This window comes from Nicotiana tabacum, chromosome 12 (assembly GCF_000715075.1).
Source record: "Nicotiana tabacum cultivar K326 chromosome 12, ASM71507v2, whole genome shotgun sequence".
NCBI lineage: Eukaryota > Viridiplantae > Streptophyta > Magnoliopsida > Solanales > Solanaceae > Nicotiana > Nicotiana tabacum.
This window is the reverse complement of record NC_134091.1, coordinates 35,186,653-35,206,094: the sequence shown is the minus strand read 5'-3', so window position 1 is coordinate 35,206,094 and position 19,442 is coordinate 35,186,653. Positions and strand designations below refer to the sequence as shown.

At 43.1% G+C, this 19,442-nt stretch overlaps 1 pseudogene; it reads left to right on the top strand.

The window, feature by feature from the left end:
• Positions 1-356: 356 nt before the first annotated feature.
• LOC107826113 (7-deoxyloganetin glucosyltransferase-like) overlaps positions 357-19,442 on the top strand; it is a 58,457-nt pseudogene continuing 39,371 nt past the window's right edge.

The window sequence follows — 19,442 nt, the reverse complement described above, 5'->3', positions numbered from 1 at the left end:
TATCCGAAAAATAGACGCATGCCCATGTCTAACATTTTTGGAGGAGTGGCCATAATTTTGCAACGCAGTGGACAATTCAATTCTTGCCAAGTAGTGGGGTTGTTCTTATTTCGCGCCGTTAGTACTATGTCATTATGATGTTGTAGCAAAATGTCTTGCAGATGTGGACAATATCAAAAGTAAGGCCATTATGTCATAGTGCTAACATTAAGATTTATTGTAAATTAGGAAGGAATATAAAGATGTTGCCTCTTTTTATATCAGTCTATAAATATATGCATCCTCATCCTCTTGCCAAAGTCATACCAATCTTTCGTATTTCTGTTTGAAAGAAAGATAACTAAGGAAACTAAAGAATGTGTTCCATTAGCGCTAATGATTTACACAAGCCTCATGCAGTTTGCATACCATATCCTGCCCAAACCCACATTAACCCTATGTTAAAATTAGCCAAAATCCTCCACCACAAAGGCTTTCATATTACCTTTGTGAAAACTGAACACAACCATAGGCATCTTCTTAAGTCCAGAGGCCCCGATACGCTAAAGGGATTGCCATCCTTTCGTTTCGAGACCATTCCCGATGGCCTCCCGCCATGTAACCCTGATTCTACCCAAAATATTTCTTCTCTTAGTAAATCCTTAAATAAAGTGGTCTGGCTTCTGCGATATTCGCACCTGCGGTTCGACTACCACACGTGTGGTTCCGCTTATGTGGACCAAATCACGCAGGTGCGGACCAAGGCCAGACTGCCTTCTCTCGCTTCTGCGCTCAGGCGATCACTCTTGCGAACCCGCACTAGCGACAAAAGGTGCGCACATGCGAAGCTGTCCGCTCCTGCGATGGCTGCCTTCGCACCTGCGCCTTCGTAAGTGCAGTCTCTGGCCCGCTTCTGCGGTCACTGGCCTCCCTTTGCTGGTCTGCTTTTGCGGCTCGTGGCTCGCACCTGCGAGCTTGTACCTGTGGCTGGCCAAGCGTAGGTGCGTTTACACCAGAAGCTGAAGCTTCAGCATTTTCCTAAAGCCATAACTTGATCCGAGCCTCGTCCATTTAACACCCAGGGTCCCCGTCCGAATGTACCAACAAGTTTGGAATCATAAAACGGACTCGTTCGAACTCTCGGAATGCACAAAACAACATCAAAACTAAGGTGCATCAATTCACGGTAACGAGTACATGTTCTTAATGGTAACTTTGTTCAACTGACGGTAATCAATGCACATCCACATAGTCTCATCCTTCTTCTTCACAAATAAGACTGGTGCACCCCAAGGTGATATACTAATCCTTGACGAACCCCTTTGCTAGCAACTCCTCAAGTTGTTCCTTCAACTCCTTCAATTATTTCGGAGCCATATTGTGCGGTGGGATAGATATGGGCTGGGTATCTGGAGCCAAGTCAATACAGAAATCGATATCACGACCTGGTGGCATGCTTGGAAGATCAAGAAGGAAACATATCGGAGAACTCTCGGACTACTGGTACTGAATCAATCGCTGAAGTCTCTACGGTAGTATCCCGAACATAAGCTAGATAAGCCAAACAACCATTCTCGACCATACATCGAGCCTTCAGAAAAGAGATAACCCAACCAGATGCACTGACAGACGAACCATTCCACTCCAATCTATGCAACTCTGGCAGCGCTAAGGTAACAGTCTTGGCATGACAATCAAGGATGGTGTGGTATGGGGATAACCAGTCCATGCCCAGGATGACCTCAAAGTCGGTCATATCGTAACCACAGAATGTGACCACACAGGACCGATAGATCTGATCCACAATAACCGAATCTCCCACATGAGTGGACACATAAATAGGAGTGCCCAAGGACTTACGAGGAACATCCAGGAAATGAGCAAACAGAGATGACACATATGAATAGGTAGACCCTGATTCAAATAATACTGAAGCATCCCTACCGCAGACAGAAATAATACATGTGATCACGGCATCTGAGGCCACTTTATCTACTCTGACCGGAAAAGCATAGAACATAGTTGGGGCGCCGACTGGCTGGCCCCATCTGACTGGACTATAGCTGGTTGGCTTCCACCTCTAGTATGGCCCCTACCCGCCTGCCCTCCGCCTCTAGGCGGTCGGACAGTAGGTACTGTAATCATGGGTTGCTGGCCCTACTGCACTGCTTTGCCCCGAAGCCTGGGGCAGAACCTCCGTACATGACTGAGTTCTTTGCACTCGAAACAACCTTTCGGTACGGTGATCTGCTAACCTGAAGCCTGAATACCCACTGGAAGAACCCTGAATAGCTAGTGGGCGGTAAGAACTCTCTAGCATGGCAGTGAAATAGGGTCGAACTGGAGCACCCCGAGGAGGCGGCGGTGCTGGATATGTAGGCATGCTCGGCTGACCTCTCCCAAAATGACCTCTGCCCCCAGATAGAGCACCACTGAATCCTCTCGAATGACGGAACCGCTTGTCCTGCAACATCTGCTCTCAGTCCCACTGACGATAACCCTCAATCCTCCGAGATATCTCCACAACTAGCTGGTAAGAGGTCCCCATCTCAACCTCTCGAGCCATAGTGGCCCGAATACCGAAGTGTAACACCGCAAGGAACCTCCGCACCCTCTTTGTCTCAGTAGGAAGTATCATAAGTGTATGGTGATACCATTCAGAGTACCTCGTCTCATAATCGGTCACTGATATCTGGTCTTGTCGGAGCTACTCAAACTGAAACCGCAACTCTTCCCTCTGGGAGGGTGGAGTATACCTATCCAAGAAAAGGTGTGTAAACTGATCCCAAGTCATGGGAGGAGAACCTGCTGGTCTGCCAAGAAGATGTGACTGCCACCATCTACGAGCCCTGCCCTCCAGCTAAAAAGTAGTGAAATCCACCCCGTGGGACTCTAATATACTTATGTTGTACAGTTTGTCCCTGTACCACTCAATAAAGTCCTGGGGATCCTCATGTCGCTGAAAAGTAGGGATTTTAATCTATTATTTTCTCTCTTTTACTTGTGTTTTAGGACAAAAATGCTTAAAGGTATTACCGGAAACTAATGAAATATGCTTGCTTGCAGGAATTGTTCAAAATGCGCCAAAGGAATCAAAATCAACTCACAAAGGAGTCAAAAGTTGAACAAAAACAAAGGCTGGGCAAAGAGGTCTGAAGTGCGGACCGCACAAATATTGTGTCGCGATCATAATTATGCGGTCCGCAGGAGGGAGATTCAGAGAGTGTGTTTTTGGGATAAATTATGAGCGCGGACCGCACTAAAAATGTGTGGCCGCGAAAGTCCGTGTGAGGCTGCAATTAAAATTATGCGGACCACGATGACAGAGATTCAGAGAGCTGACAACTTGAGCAAAAGAGAGAAGTGTGGACCGCACAAGAATTGTGCAGCCGCGGAAGTCCCTTGTGTGACCACGATCGAAATTATGCGGTCCGCAAGATGAATAATTACAGAGTTGATTTCAAGCTAAACTCAAGAAAGTGCGGACCGCATCACTTTTATGCGGCTGCATAATCTAGAGCGCGGCCGCACTTAGAATTATGCGGTCCGCGAAAGTTTAGCTCAACCCAAATCCAAAAGAGAAGAACGCTGACCGCATCAAAATTATGCGGCCGTGAAAGTAAGAGTGCAGTCGCACTCAGAATTACGCGGCCGCACAACTTTCGCAGAGGTATTTTTGTTAGATATTTTCAGCTTAGTATAAATAGAACTTTTGTCATTTTTAGTTTATGTTATGTTTTGTATGAGCACCTGAGATGGCTGACGCTTTTGTTTTCGGAAATTTTATACTAGATTCACTTCTTAACATTAGATTTTCATTCCATAAATTAATATTATGGATTTTATCTTCATTTCATCTTTAATTTCTGTTATTTCCATGAGTAGCTAAACCCATAGCTAGGGTTGTGACCCAACCCTAGTGTGGGTATTTATTGGGTATTTGATTTTAGGGCTTGAATGTGAATGGGTTAGTGATATTTAGCCTAGTTCTTGCTAGAACTCAAGAATTAACGGTTGCAAACATTGATTCATGCCTTTATGACTTAGTCTCTACTTGAGAATGAGGGACTAAGTCTAGGAAACCTAGGCTAATAAGGAATTGGGGTGAACTCAAGAAATTAATATCTCTAATTAAAGGGTTAAACCTAGAGATAGTAATACTCAACTTGAGATAATATCATATGATTTGCATGAATACCCATTTGGACTTGAGAAAGCCAAATTGGGCAAAATCACTCAAACTACTGAGAGGTATAGAGTGAGTATCCGGGTGTGATAGCTATATTATAATCCCAACTAATCAAGCTTGCCATAGATTTTTCTACCCGTTAGATATCCACCTAGGTAGAAGTCCATACCCTAGTCTCTTTAAACCTTTGAAAAACAACAACAAAAAAGTTGTCCTTAGTTTTAATTATTGCAATCTTTAGAGTAATTAGATTCAAAACCCGCATCTAGCTTAGATATAAACCTAATTCCAAACATTAACTCCCTATGGATTCGATCCCGAACTAGTTGGTTTAAAACTGCATCTACCACCCTCGCTACTCAATAGTAGTGTAGGCTTGGACCCGATCAAATTTTGGCATCGTTGCCGGGGGTTAAACAGATTTATCTATATATCTAGGTATTTGTATGTTTTGTCTTTCTTTCCTTCTGAATCACTAATTTTGTTTGTGAATTGCTTTTAGGTACAAAATGGCCCTTAAAAACGAGCCCCTCGGAAATTTACCATTGGGGGAGGAGGTAGATGATGATCAAGTGGATGAGGTTCATCCCGAGCCTCAAGTAAACAGGCGAGGCCGACCGCCTCAAGATAATGTCCCAAACCCTCCCCCACCTTCACCAAGAGCAGTGCACCGGGTGTTGCCGAATGAGGGCTATGCAAGTGCAATAGTCCCGCCCCGGATTAGGGCGTGCAACTTCCAAATTACCAACGTGATGCTTACACTGCTTGAGCACCGGGATTTCTTCACCGGAGCTCCACACCAAAATGCCTACAAGCATTTCAAGGGTTTCATCGATACTTGTTGGGGAGCAAGAAAACAAATTCCACCGAGGATACACTCCGGTTAAAGCTGTTTCCTTTTTCTCGACGGGAAAAGGCTTTGGACTGGTTAGAGAGATTGCCCAATCATTCCATCCACACTTGGGATGAGTTGGCCGAGAAGTTCATTGCCAAATTCTTCTCTCCGGGGCACATGGCTACACTAAGGGATGAAATTTTAGATTTCAAATAAGAACCCAATGAACCATTGCACTAGATTTGGGAAATATATCGCACCATGGTCAAGGAATGCCCAATCAATGATATAACCGAGGCCATGATCCAATAGACCTTCTACAGGGGGATCAACACAACAAATAAGTGTGTGGTAAATCAACTCGCTGGGGGTAACTTCATGAACACGCCTTATGCTGAAGCTTGTGAAATCTTGGATGAGATGGCGGACACCTCTTCAGCGTGGCAAAGTAGAGCCAATGTTCCTCAGGATGACCCAAATGTTATTCACCTACACAAGGAGCTACATGATCATAGGCAAGCTATTGCGGAGTTGATAACCACCATGAACCAATTGGCCAAGGCTCAGCTTCAGCAAGTTCAAGGGTCGAAACAGGTGAATGCTATGGAAGGGGTAAACATGATGGTATACAAGAGACGGCAACGAGGTCAACAAGTACAAAACTATTCGGAACAATTTGAGCACAGTAATAGTGGGTATAATCAAGATGATTCATAAAATGAGCAATATGAAGATGTTCAATATGTCAACAATTATCAAGGTCAAAGAAGCAATGCTCCAAATAAACAACAATGGAGATCACAAGGAAACCAAGGAAACTGGAACAACCAAGGCCACCAAGGAAATTGGAGTGGTGGAAACAACAATAATCAACGCAATTAGGGTAATCAAGGCAATTAGGAAGAAAATAATCAAGGTAATTGGGGTGGCAAAAATCAAAGCAATTGGGGGAACAACAATAATCAAGGGGGCTGGAACAATAAAAATCAAGGAAATCGGGGGTCGGGCTTTCAGAGGCCCCCGATGTACCAACAACCAAACAACCTGCCTCCATATCCATCGCAAGGTCCTAGTTCTTCCAATAGTGAAATGCGACGGATTGAAAACATGTTTAAGCAAATGATGGAGAAAAACGCCGACTCCTATGCCCAATTAGCCTCCCACAACACTTCTATCCGTAACTTGGAGGTTCAACTTGGCCAAATTTCTCAAGCTTTAGATACTCGCCCCAAGGGGACACTACCTAGTGATACGGTGGTGAATCCGAAAGGTGGGAATACGAGGCATGCAATGACCGTGACAACAAAAAGTAGGAGAAGTGGAGTTACTAGTACCTCAAACCAAAGAAGACATGTGGGTGATGATGTGTTGGTGCAAGATGATGATGAGCCAAGCAATGATGTTCAAGCTGTTGAAGAAGAAAGGATTGATATTGATGAAAATGTGGAATAGACGCAAGAAGAAGTAAACCCGTCTAGGGAGCACGTGACTGACATGCCGGAACCGGTAGTGCCAAAGGCTAAGGTACCAATGCCAAGGACTCCTCCTCCATACCCTCAAAGACTTGAAAAGAAAAACAATGAGAATCAATTCAAGAAATTAATTTATATGATGAAAAGTTTGTCTATAAATGTGTTGTTGGTTGAAGCCTTAGAACAAATGCCGGGATATGCCAAGGATTTGGTAACAAATAAGAGATCAATGAACTGTGAAATAATCAAAATGACACATCAAGTGAGTGCTATGGTGCACTCCATGGCTCCAAAGTTGGAAGATCCCGGTGCTTTCACAATCCCGTGCACTATTGGGAGTGTCGATTTCTCCAAAGCTTTACATGATTTGGGGGCAAGCATTAACTTGATGCCTTATTCTGTGTTCAAAATGTTGGGGATTGGGAAACCAAGACCCATATCCATGAGGTTGCAAATGGTAGATCGGACAATGAAAAGTCCATTGGGGATAATCGATGATGTGTTAGTTAGGGTCGACAAGTTCATCCTTCCCGCAGATTTTGTGATACTTGACTGTGAGGTTGACTACGAGGTGCCAATCATTATGGGGAGACCTTTCCTTGTTACAAGGAATGCCTTAGTTGATGTGGAGTGAAAAAGTGGTGTTCCATGTTTGTAAATCAATGAGACAGCCAAATAGCAACGAAGTGTGTTCGTTCGTGGATCTTGTGACCGAAGTAATTATTGATGACACAAGTGCTGTGATAATTGTGGAAGATACCTTGGATATTGTGTTGTTGAATCATGATGAGGATGAGAAGGAAGGATTTATAGAATGTGTCAATGCTTTGCAAGTAATGGGATCATATACGTATAAGCCCCAAAAACTTTCCTTGGATCTCAAAAACTGGAAGACTCCACCAACAAATGCCCTCAATCGAGGAGCCTCCCACCTTGGAGTTAAAGCCTTTGCCTTTACACCTCAGGTATGAGTTTCTAGACCCTTGTTCCATTTTACCTATTATTCTTTCCTTGTGCTTAACTAACATGCAGGTAGATGCCACCCTTGCAGTGCTTCAAAGGAGGAAGAAAGCAATAGGTTGGACATTGGCGGATATTCGGGGTATAAGCCCTGCCTTTTGCATGCACAAAATAATTTTGGAGGAGGATGCCAAACCCTAAGTGAAACATCAAAGATGATTAAATGAGGCCATGCAAAAGGTAGTAAAGAAAGAGATCATCAAGTGGTTGGATGCCGGGGTGGTTTACCCCATTTTCGATAGTTCGTGGACCTCGCCAGTGCAATGTGTCCCAAAGAAAGAGGGCATGACTGTGATCACAAATGACAAAAATGAATTGATCCCCACAAGAACTGTCACCGGGTGGAGAGTGTGCATGGATTATAGAAAGTTCAACAAAGTTACGCGGAAAAACCATTTTCCGCTTCCATTTCTTGATCAAATGTTGGATAGGTTAGCCGGACGTGCTTATTATTGCTTCCTGGATGGATATTCCGGATATAACCAGATTCTTATTGCACCTGAAGACCAAGAGAAGACCAGCTTCACTTGTCCATATGGCACTTACGCATTCTCGGCTATGCTATTCGGGTTATGCAATGCACCGGCAACCTTTCAGCGGTGTATGATGTCCATCTTCACTGATATGGTGGAGGACTTTCTCGAGGTTTTCATGGATGATTTCTCTGTCATGGGGGATTCTTTTGAAGAGTGCTTGGATAACTTGGATAAGAAATTCACACGTTGTGAAGAAACTAAATTGGTGTTGAATTAGGAGAAGTGTCACTTTATGGTCAAGGGGGACATTGTCCTCGGTCACATGATTTCCAAGAATGGTATTGAGGTTGATAAATCAAAAGTTGAAGTGATATCCAAACTCCATCCCCTACTTCCGTAAAGGGAGTGAGAAGCTTTCTAGTTCATGCGGGGTTTTACCGCCGATTCATCAAGGACTTTTCTAAGGTGGTAAACCCCTTGTACAAACTCGTGGAGAAAGATGAGAAGTTACTTTTCGATGAAGATTGTATGAAGACATTTGAACTACTCAAGTATAAGTTGACTACCACTCCTATTATCACCGCACCAAATTGGAGCTTACCATTTGAGCTCATGTGTGATGCAAGCGACGTGCCAGTTGGTGCGGTATTGGGGCAACGAATTAATAAGATCTTTCATCCGGTCTACTATGCTAGCAAGACCATAAACGAGGCCCAAGTCAACTATACGGTGACCGAGAAAGAACTCCTAGCCATTGTCTTTGCTATGGAGAAGTTCCGCCCGTACCTAATGGGTACAAAGGTGATTGTTCACACCGACCATGCGGCACTTCGTTATTTGATGAGCAAGAAAGACTCTAAGGCAAGGTTGATGTGGTGGGTGCTTCTATTGCAAGAGTTTGATCTAGAGATTCAAGACCGAAAGGGTAGTGAGAATCAAGTGGCGGACCACTTGTCCCGATTGGAGGAGGAGGGGAGGCCACATGATGGCCTTGAGATCAATGATTCATTTTCTGACGAACAACTCCTTTGCATTTCTATGACTAGGATGCCATGGTTTGCCGATGTGGCCAACTATCTTGTGAGTGGCATTGTTCCGAACGAGTTCTTCTCAAACTAAAGGAGGAATCTCAAATGGGACTGCCTGGACTGCTATTTGGATGAGCCATATCTCTTCAAAATTTGTACTGATGGTGTTATCGGAAGATGTGTACCAGAAGAAGAACAATTGTGTATTCTTGAAGCTTGCCACTCTTCCCCATATGGTGGTCACCATGGTGGGGCGAGAACTGCTACAAAGGTCCTAAGATTCCTACCTTGTACAAAGACGCTAGCGAGCTCGTTAAGCGTTGTGATGATTGCCAAAGGGCTGGTGGGATCTCCAAGAAAAATGAGATGCCTCTCACCACCATCCTAGAGATTGATATTTTCGATGTGTGGGGCATCGACTTTATGGGTCCATTTGTGAGCTCGTGTGGGAACATCTATATTCTTGTTATTGTGGATTACGTTTTCAAATTGGTTTAATCTGTGGCTTTTCCCAACAATGAAGCACAGAGTGTGGTGGCTTTCTTGAAGAAAAACATATTCGCAAGGTTCGGCACCCCAAGGGACATCATTAGTGATAGGGGTTCACATTTTTGCAACAAAGCTTTTGACACTTTACTTTCCAAGTATAGTGTCACTCACAAGGTGTCAACCCCCTATCACCCCCAGGCAAGTGGACAGGTAGAAGTCTCTAACATGGAGATCAAGAGTATTCTATCCAAGACTATCATTGCAAATCGGACTGATTGGGCAAGGAAAATTGACGATGCTCTTTGGGCCTATAGAACAGATTACAAGACTCCAATTGGTAAGTCTCCATATTAGTTGGTGTTTGGGAAAGCATGTCACCTTACGGTGGAATTAGGGCATAAGGCCATGTGGGCGTTGAAGAAATTGAACCTTGGGTGGGATGTAGGTGCCAATCTTCGGGTGGAGTAGTTGAATGAACTTGATGAGTTCTAGTTCCATGTTAACTCTAGTTCGTCCTTGTATAAGGACAAGATGAAGTGCCTATGTGATAAGTAAATCCGGAACAAAGAATTCACAGAACGTGACCTTGTTCTTTTTTTCAACTCTCGGATACGGATGTTTCCGGGAAAGCTTAAATCAAAATGGAATGGTCCTTTTGAAGTGGTACATGTGACTCCTTTTGGTGCTCTTGATTTGAAAATTAAGAATGGTGAGATATTTAGAGTCAATGGGCACTAGGTGAAGCACTACCTTGGTAAGTTTGATGATGGCCACGTTGTGGCATTGCTCCATTTCAAATAAGTGATGGTAACATGCGTCGTGCCGCGACGTTAAATCAGGTGCTTCTTGGGAGGCAACCTATGTGTTTTTCTTTATTTTGATTTTCTTGTTAGATTAGGAATTGTTTTGGACTAACTGATTATGAAGTGTATGCAGGAATTGGGTATGCAGTGCAGAAAATTGACAAGACAAAAATTGGCCAAGTGGTGAAATTGTGCGGACCGCGCCAGAATTATGCGGACCGCACAAGCCCTTCGCGGCCGCACAATTCTGTGTGCAGTCGCACAACTGAAAGATGGAAAATGCCAACTCTATGAAGTTTGGCCTCACAAAATCCCTTAAGGATTCGCGGCCTCGATCAAAATTTTGTGGACCGCACAGATTGTGCGGCCGCAACCATTTTTATGCGGACCGCGTTACTGAATCAGCTGCTGAGTTAGAAAAGGTAAAGAGTGCGGACCGAACCAAAATTGTGTGGCTGCACTCAGGTAAGTCGGTGGGCCAACATGGTCAGAGTATAAATAGGACTTTTTGAGACTATTCACACTTTACACCCTCTGACCTCTCAAGCTAGACTAAAGCACAGTGGACTCTTTCTTGTTTTCAATCTCATCCCATATTCATCAAGTGTTGATTTCCTACTACATTTCATTACTGGTATGTTGATTTCAATGAATTAATTTCATCTTTTTCTTTACTTTTCTCTTTGTTTTAGTTTTTTTTTAATCTAGGGTTAGATTCATGCCAAAAATGTCAAATTGATGCTTCATTCTTGCTTAGAAGCATGTGGGTAGTGTTTGAATGCATAATGGGGGCTGGGGTTAGTAGATTTTATTGTTTAATTTCCATAAATCAGGCATAATTAGTGAAAACCCTAGTATTAATCATACTCTAGTGCCGCTCTGATTTGAATTTCGCGGTCGCACACATTTTTGTGCGGTCCGCGCTAGGGTTTGCGGCCACATACAAAATTATGCGGTTCGTGATACCCTAGGTTGAAGGCACTTGTCATTGCTAAGTTTGTGCGGCCGCACTCAATTTTTTGCGGTTCGCGGTTGGTTTTTGTGGCCGCACTCAATTTTGTGCGGTCCGCACAATTAAACTTCAGAGACCCAACAAATCGATTATGCGGCGCACTCAATCTTATGCGATCCATAATAGGTCTTCGCGGCCGCACTCAAAAGTATACGGTTCACGCTGAGGTAACATCAGAGAACTAGTAGTCTGAACCTGGGATCTCCGCGACCGCACTCAATTTTGTGCGGTCCGCGATGGGTATTATGCGGCCGCACTCAGTTTTGTAAGGTACGCACAATTAAACTTTAGAGACCCAACAAATCGATTATGCGGCCGCACTCAATCTTGTGCGGTCCGCGATGGGTTTTCGCGGCCGCACTCAAATGTATGCGGTTCGCACAGAGGTAACTTCAGAGAACCAGTAGTCTGAACCTGGGATCTCCGTGACCACACTCAATTTTGTGCAGTCCACGATGGGTATTATTCGGCCGCACTTATTTATGTGCGGTCCGTGATGGGCAGTCCGCGGCCGCACTCACTTTTGTGCGGTCCGCGCTACCCTGTTCTGAGAAGTAGTGTCTTTCTTTTCAACTATAATTTAATAACACATGTTGAACCCCAATTCTAACTAACTTTCACTACTTGTGTGTTGCAGACAATGGTGCATTCTCGTGGTCGAGGTGATACTTCCAAAGGGAGGGCAGAATCCTCCCGAGGCCGGGGTAGAGGAAAACCTAACATGTCACTATCAGTCCAAAAAGTCTTGGGCAAAAAGACTACTCTCAGTAGACCAACTCCGGACTCCTCAGACACTAGTGAATACCTTATATCCCAGAAAATGTCTGAGGGGGATTCTGTACAACCACAACCGGAGGCGCAATCACAACAATTCCCCGATAGACTCTGTTTAGTCAATGAACCTACCTCCTTCTCTTGTTCTTCTGATGGCTCAGAGGGAGGTAGTCAGGCATCTAAACCATCTTCCCCACTTGCTACAACACCTACCACAACAGCTACCCCAATCAATTTAGATGATGATGATGATGAGGTCCCAGATGATGGGAGAGGGGGTGACACAATTATGGGAGGCCTGGCTAGATCAAGGAAGCCAGAGGTGTGGGCTGATAGATTTGTAAGTGAGAAGGCGTATATAAAATTTCAGGAATGGTGGTCCCAAAAGTCGCTCACTCTTGAGCGACAATTCATAACCAAAGACCTAAGCCAGCACAATCCGAATGTCCTAAAGTAATTTACGGATAGAATAGGATGGAAATAGTTCACCGGCCGGTTGCAAGATGCCAATGAATACCTCGTCAAGGAATTTTATGCCAATGTTGCCCACATCAAAAAGGGTACAAAGGTGACGAAGGTCCGGAACTTAAAAATCCAATTTGATGGCCACACACTAAACAAATATATAGGGTTTGAGGAGGTCGAGCCAGTGCAATGCCTGGAGAAGCTAGCCTTGGGTGATGCAGTTCACCCATGGCTTTCTGAGATAGTTGTTATTCCGGGGACAACACCTGCATGGCTCACAACAGGAGTTCAAATTGTCAGAGCCACCCTTAACTTTGAAGCAAAAGGGTGGCAAACATTCGTGTGCAGCCGTCTTGACCCGTGCCAGCATGAGAATGTCCTTCCACTCCCCCGGGCAATATTGGTAGCTTCCATCATGGCAGGCTATCCTATTAATATAGGAAACTTGATATCCTACAACATTTCCAATACAGTCCAGAAAGAAGAAAGATTGTATCCCTACCCCAACTTCCTCATAGAGTATTTCCAAGACCAAGGGGTAGAGCCGAGATATTTTGATGTGGAGGTGAAGGCTAAAAAGCCTTTCTCATGGTACTACCTCCAGGGAGTGGACAACCCTAAATTCAAGGGTAAAACCACTACCTCTACAGGCCAGTCTGAAGAGCCAGGGGTAGTGGTCACCGGGTCAATTGCCGAGCCCTCCACAACAGTCGGTACTTCTGCCGGAACAGCTGCCATGCCTCCTCCTTCCACCGGACCATCCCTCTCAGTGCCACTGTCAGTGCCCTTATCTTCTACCTACCCTCAGACTACACTGCGGGTTTCATAGACACTATCCAGTCTCAACAACTGGATGCAGGCAGCTACCATATCCAGTGTAGTGGCAGCACAGTCTTCAGCCTCATCAGAGCTTCAGGTACCTCCATCAGTAGAGGACTCTTTGAAGAAGATTCTGGACAACCATAAGAATATTCTGGACGACCAGAAGATGATTCGGGAGACTCTTGATACACATAGGAGGATTATCAAGGATTTGGGGAAACAGGTGAAGAAGATGCGGAAGGCTCAGACATTTAAGGAGTCGATGGAGAAGTTGAGCAAAGAGGTTGAGAAGATTGCTTCTGCTGGTGATATTCCACTGGACCTGCTCATGGAGGAAATAGTCCCAGCAGTACATGCAGCAGTGCCCGAGGCATCAGAGGCAGCATCCAGCCAGTTTAAGGAGCTGGCTGCCACTTCACACACTGCTGAGGAGCTGATTCAGATGCTCAGCAACCCCGTAGTCCCCCATTCAGAGGATGTGGAGATCTAGTTAGAGGATACAGAGGGTGCTGATGAGCCCATGCATGCTGAGGTACCCCGTCCATGTTGAGGACCCGATGCAGACAGAGACCACATAGGGAGTTTTCTATACTCTCTACCCCTTTTCCCTGTTCTTATTTGTTATGAGCATTGAGGACAATGCTATTTTTCATTTGGGGGTGGTCCATTTTGATTTGATGACATTTGGTATGTAATAACCATTATACTATTTTTATTTATTTTTATTTATCTTTATTTTCACTTTTGGTATGTATATATTCATTTTCATTATGTATATATTCGCTTTACTTTATTTTGTACATATTCAGTCTACTTTTCGTAGTTTACTTCATAACGTCTTTCGTTGTTTTTCCTTAGTAGCATAGCTTCTTATTTAATTTAGTAGCTTATTTTTAAGTTGTTAGCTTCTTTTTATGTTTTGTGTGAACAATAAGCCTTTGATTTTCTTAATGCCACGGTTCTTTCCAAAGGTGGATGTTGTGTGAACCGGGTGGCTCTTTCTAACGATGGATGGCGTCACAACCTTCTTAAGGGATTGAGTCTGTTTTCTTTATGTGTTTGTATATATAGTAGTAATGAATAAAAGTGTCTCAAGCATGCTTCACTTGGTACTAACACATTCACCTTCGACCTTATGGTTAGAAACAAGTTGATTGGCAAAGAATAGTTCTAGTTGTGACCTTTAGACTCTTATGTTGACTAAAACAATCATAGAGTGGTTTCTTTGAGCCATTTGTGATTTTCAAACTTATCTAGGGTTGTTGTGGGCCCTCGACTTTGTTCTCTTTAACAATCCAGCAGCTTGAGAGGTGAGGTATTGAATTGCAAGTCCAAGTTCCGTGCCAATAAGTCTAGAAATTGCCCTGAATGTTTGTCTAAGCGAAATTTTAGCTCGACTTGAGAAATGATTATAGGCTCTCCTTGATCCAAATTGTACCTTGAAAGCTTCTGTAGCCTACCAATGTGATATCCCTATTCAACCCCTTTGAGCCGAAGCCATTTTTCATTCAATAGCCATGTTACAAGCCTTTATCCGTTTTATAATGACCCTCTCTTGGCACCCAATCCTTCCTTAGCATTCTTGATACAATTGGAAAAAGCATAAGTTTGGGGGAGAGACGAGGAATGTGAAAGTGATAAAAGGTACAAAGAAAAAAAAAGAAATAAAGAAAAGGGAAGGCAAAGAAAAGGAAGAAAGGCCAAAATTAAATATGTCAAAATGAAAGTGAATAAAGTAGAAAGTTGAAGGGATTCAAAGAAAGCAATGATGAAAGGCATGGAGTGATTAGAAAAGGAGAAAAATGATTGTCATGAGCAAGAAAGAGTGACATTACGTCTCTCTAGTTCCCCTAAGGAAGAAGAAAATGACTCAAAGAGTCAAGAAAGTGTGAGCCAAAAAGAGGAAATGGAGTGCTTAAGGAAAGACGAAACCATCATATGCTGATAAGTCCTACCTTGATCCAAAAGCCTTCATTACATTCCCGTAAAAGCCCTATATGATTTCAAGTTGAGTGAGCGTACATTAGTGGTGATTTACATAAGGGGCAAGCTTATGGTACTTAGAGTCGGACATGTGACATTCTTTTGAGAGAGATGAGAACACTTCTTCACAATCCTTGTTTGGAGTGTTACATTCTAAAGAGAGATTTGCTCATGGAGAGTAGAGGAGGAGGAATTTGGGTTCCATAATGACCTACATGATAGAGCGAGCTTCCTTGGTGAATTAAGTCAACTCTTGATGCTCTAATGTCACATTAGAACTATGGTACTCAAAAGGTCAAAACATGGTATTGTTGATAATTCATTTGTGTTGAGGGTAATTGTTAGTCCCAATTGATGCATGATTGATTCACCTTAGGCCATCTGAAATATCTTTTTTTCTAGTGGAGGTGGGAATTACCTTATTTTCTTGAGGACAAGCAAAAGCTTAAGTTTGGGGGAGTTGATAAGCAGGGATTTTAACCTATTATTTGCTCTCTTTTACTTGTGTTTTAGGCCAAAAATGCTTGAAGGTATTCCCGGAAACTAATGAAATATTCTTGCTTGCAGGAATTGTTCAAAATAAGACAAAGGAATCAAAATCTACTCACAAAGGAGTCAAAAGTTGAACAAAAACCAAGGCTAGGCAAAGAGGTCTGAAGTGCGGACCACACAAATATTATGCGGCTATGAAAACCATGATGCGGCCGCGATCATAATTATGCGGTCCGCAAGAGGGAGATTCAGAGAGTGTGATTTTGGGCTAAATGATGAGTGCGGACCGCACCAGAAATGTGTGGCTGCGAAAGTCCCTGTACGGCCGCAATTGAAATTATGCGGACCGCGATGACTGAGATTCAGAGAGATGACAACTTGAGCAAAAGAGAGAAGTGCGGGCCACACCAGAATTGTGCAGCCGTGATAAAAATTATGCGGTCCGCAAGATGAAGAATCAGAAAGTTGATTTCAAGCTAAACTCAAGCAAGTGCGGACCACATCACTTTTATGCAGCCGCATAATCTGGAGCGCGACCGCACTTAAAATTATGCGGTCCGCGAAAGTTCAGCTCAACCTAAATCCAAAAGATAAGAACGCGGACCACATCAGAAATATGCGGCCACGAAAGCAAGAGTGCGGCCGCACTCAGAATTACACGGCCGCACAACCTTCGGAGGGGCATTTTGTGAGATATTTTCAGCTTAGTTAATAGAACTTTTGTCATTTTTAGGTTATGTTATGTTTTGTATGAGCACCTAAGACGGCTGACGTTTTTGTTTTCAGAAATTTATACTAGATTCACTTCTTAACATTAGATTTTCATTCCATAAATTAATATTATGGATTTTATCTTCATTTCATCTTTAATTTCTGTTATTTCCATGAGTAGCTAAACCCATAGCTAAGGTTGTGACCCAACCCTAGTGTGGGTATTTATTGGGTATTTGATTTTAGGGCATGAATGTGAATGAGTTAGTGATATTTAGCCTAGTTCTTGCTAAAACTCAAGAATTAATAGTTGCAAATATTGATTCATGCCTTTATGACTTAGTCTCTACTTGAGAATGAGGGACTAAGTCTAGGAAAACTAGGCTAACAAGGAATTGGGGTGAACTCAATAAATTGATAGCTCCAATTAAAGGGTTAAACGTAGAGATAGTAATACCCAACTTGAGATAATATCACATGATTTGCATGAATACCCATTTGGACTTGAGAAAGCCAAATTGGGCAAAATCACTCAAACTACCGAGAGGTATAGAGTGAGTACCCGGGTGTGATAACTATATTACAATCCTAACTAATCAAGCTTTCCCTAGATTTTGCTACCAGTTAGATATCCACCTAGGTAGAAGTCACTACCCTAGTCTCTTTAAACATTTGAAAAAAAACAACAAAAATATTGTCCTTAGTTTCAATTATTGCAATCTTTAGAGTAAAGTTAGAAGTAGAGATCACTCAAACTACCGAGAGGTATAGAGTGAGTACCCGGGTGTGATAACTATATTATAATCCCAATTAATCAAGCTTTCCCTAGATTTTGCTACCCATTAGATATCCACCTAGGTAGAAGTCACTACCCTAGTCTCTTTAAACATTTGAAAAACAACAACAAAAGTATTGCCCTTAGTTTCAATTATCGCAATCTTTAGAGTAAAGTTAGAAGTAGAGATCAATCCCAAACTTGTGGAAGTGTAATTAGATTCAAAACCCGCATCTAGCTTAGATATAAACCTAATTCCAAACATTAACTCCTTATGGATTCGATCCCGACCTAGTTGGTTTAAAACTGCATCGACCACCCTCGCTACTCAATAGTAGTGTAGGCTTGGACCCGATCAGTCGCTCACCTATGAAGATATGGGGGTGTAGCCTAGTCCATCTGTCCAATAACTTTTGTGGCTCACCGACTGCAGCTGGTCTGGACTCAGTTACAGCTGCTTCCCCTGGCTGGGCTCTGCCCACGGGTAGTGTGTCGGGGGTCTGATATACGGCAGTTTCATGCCTAGGAGCCTGAGTAGTAGGGGTCTGTGCTCCTCTTCCCGCCTGAGATATGGCTGGGTCTGCTGGAAATAAACCAGCCTGGGTCATAGAATCTATGAACCATAATATACGGCCCATAACCTCCTGAAATCCCGGTGTGGACATGAAATCCACCGGGGTTGGCTCTGCTGTAGGCATCTCGCCCTGCTCCTCGATAAGGGGATCCTTTGTTGGATCCACTGGTGGTATAGCTGGGGCCACTCTGGGATGTCCTCATCCGCTACCTCAGGCTCGTGCCCTTCCTCAGCCTCTGCCTCCGCCTCTGGAAATAGGGGGAGCAGCTCTTCTCGGGTCTGGAACATCCGCCGTGCGCGTTCTCACCATATGTGAGAGAATAAGAGAAAGAGACTTAGTATAACATCAACTGCACGATAAGAGATAGAGAAAGAGTAGTTTCCTAAAACCCTATAGCCTCTCGAAGATAAGTACAGACGTCTCCGCACCGATCCGCAAGACTCTATTAGGCCTGCTCATAACTTGTGAGACCTATGTGAACCTAGTGCTCTAATACCATGTTGTCACGACCCAATTTCTCCTATAGGCCGTGATGGAGCCCAACGTTACTGCTAGGTAAGCCAATCTTAAACTAACTTTGTGATCCTCACTTTTAAAGATTTGAAATAGTTGATTTTTAGTTTATGCATAAATAAGAAGTAAGAGTTTAATAAGAATGCGAGATCAATTTTTTTTTAAAGCAAGTGAGATAAGTGAAAAACCCAAAAACCATCAAGTGTCTACTAGCATGAACCACCAAGACCTAGTGTCACAAGTGTACGAGAAACTTGTAGAATATACAAAAGAATACTAGTCTACGGTCTGAAGTAAAATAGACAGAAAATACAAGCAAAAGAAAGACTCCGTTTGCTTCAGAACGGGCTCAGAAGGCAGCTCACCGCGAAGTCTCGTAGTAGTCAAGGATGCGCGTCGGACTGATATCCAGATGCACCTGCCTCGGATCCTACACATTTAGTGCAGAAGTGTAGCATGAGTACATAAACAACATGTACCCTGTAAGTATCCAGTCTAACCTCGAAGAAGTAGTGATGAAAGGTTGACTTTGACACTTACTATAGGCTAACAATAAAATGTCACAATTATAACTAAGCATGGGTTACATAAATATAGCTGAAAACACAATAACAGGAAATAATAAACAAATCCTTTCACTAATAGTAAATCTAAAATTTATTTTCATCATTTAACAACTTATATCTCAAGCCAATGAAGCAATATCAATTATAATTAGTACCAAAGATTTATTACGCACAATTTATGCCGAGGTCGTACGGATCGATTCAACATAAAAATATTTAAATTGTGCACTGTCGAGGGTCGAACGACACGAACCATAGATGCATCTATCTGATACCGAGGAGTTCGGTCCGCTCCACAAAAAAGAGAAAGTACTTTATAACAGCCGATCCAAGATTTATTAAGAGGCTAATATTTAAAGATCACCAATCCTCAATAAAAGTCAAGTGACCCATCCACAATTTCAAGTAAGTGAAATTTAACCTTTTACAATTCCCTTATCAAGTTTCAATATGACTTAAGAAA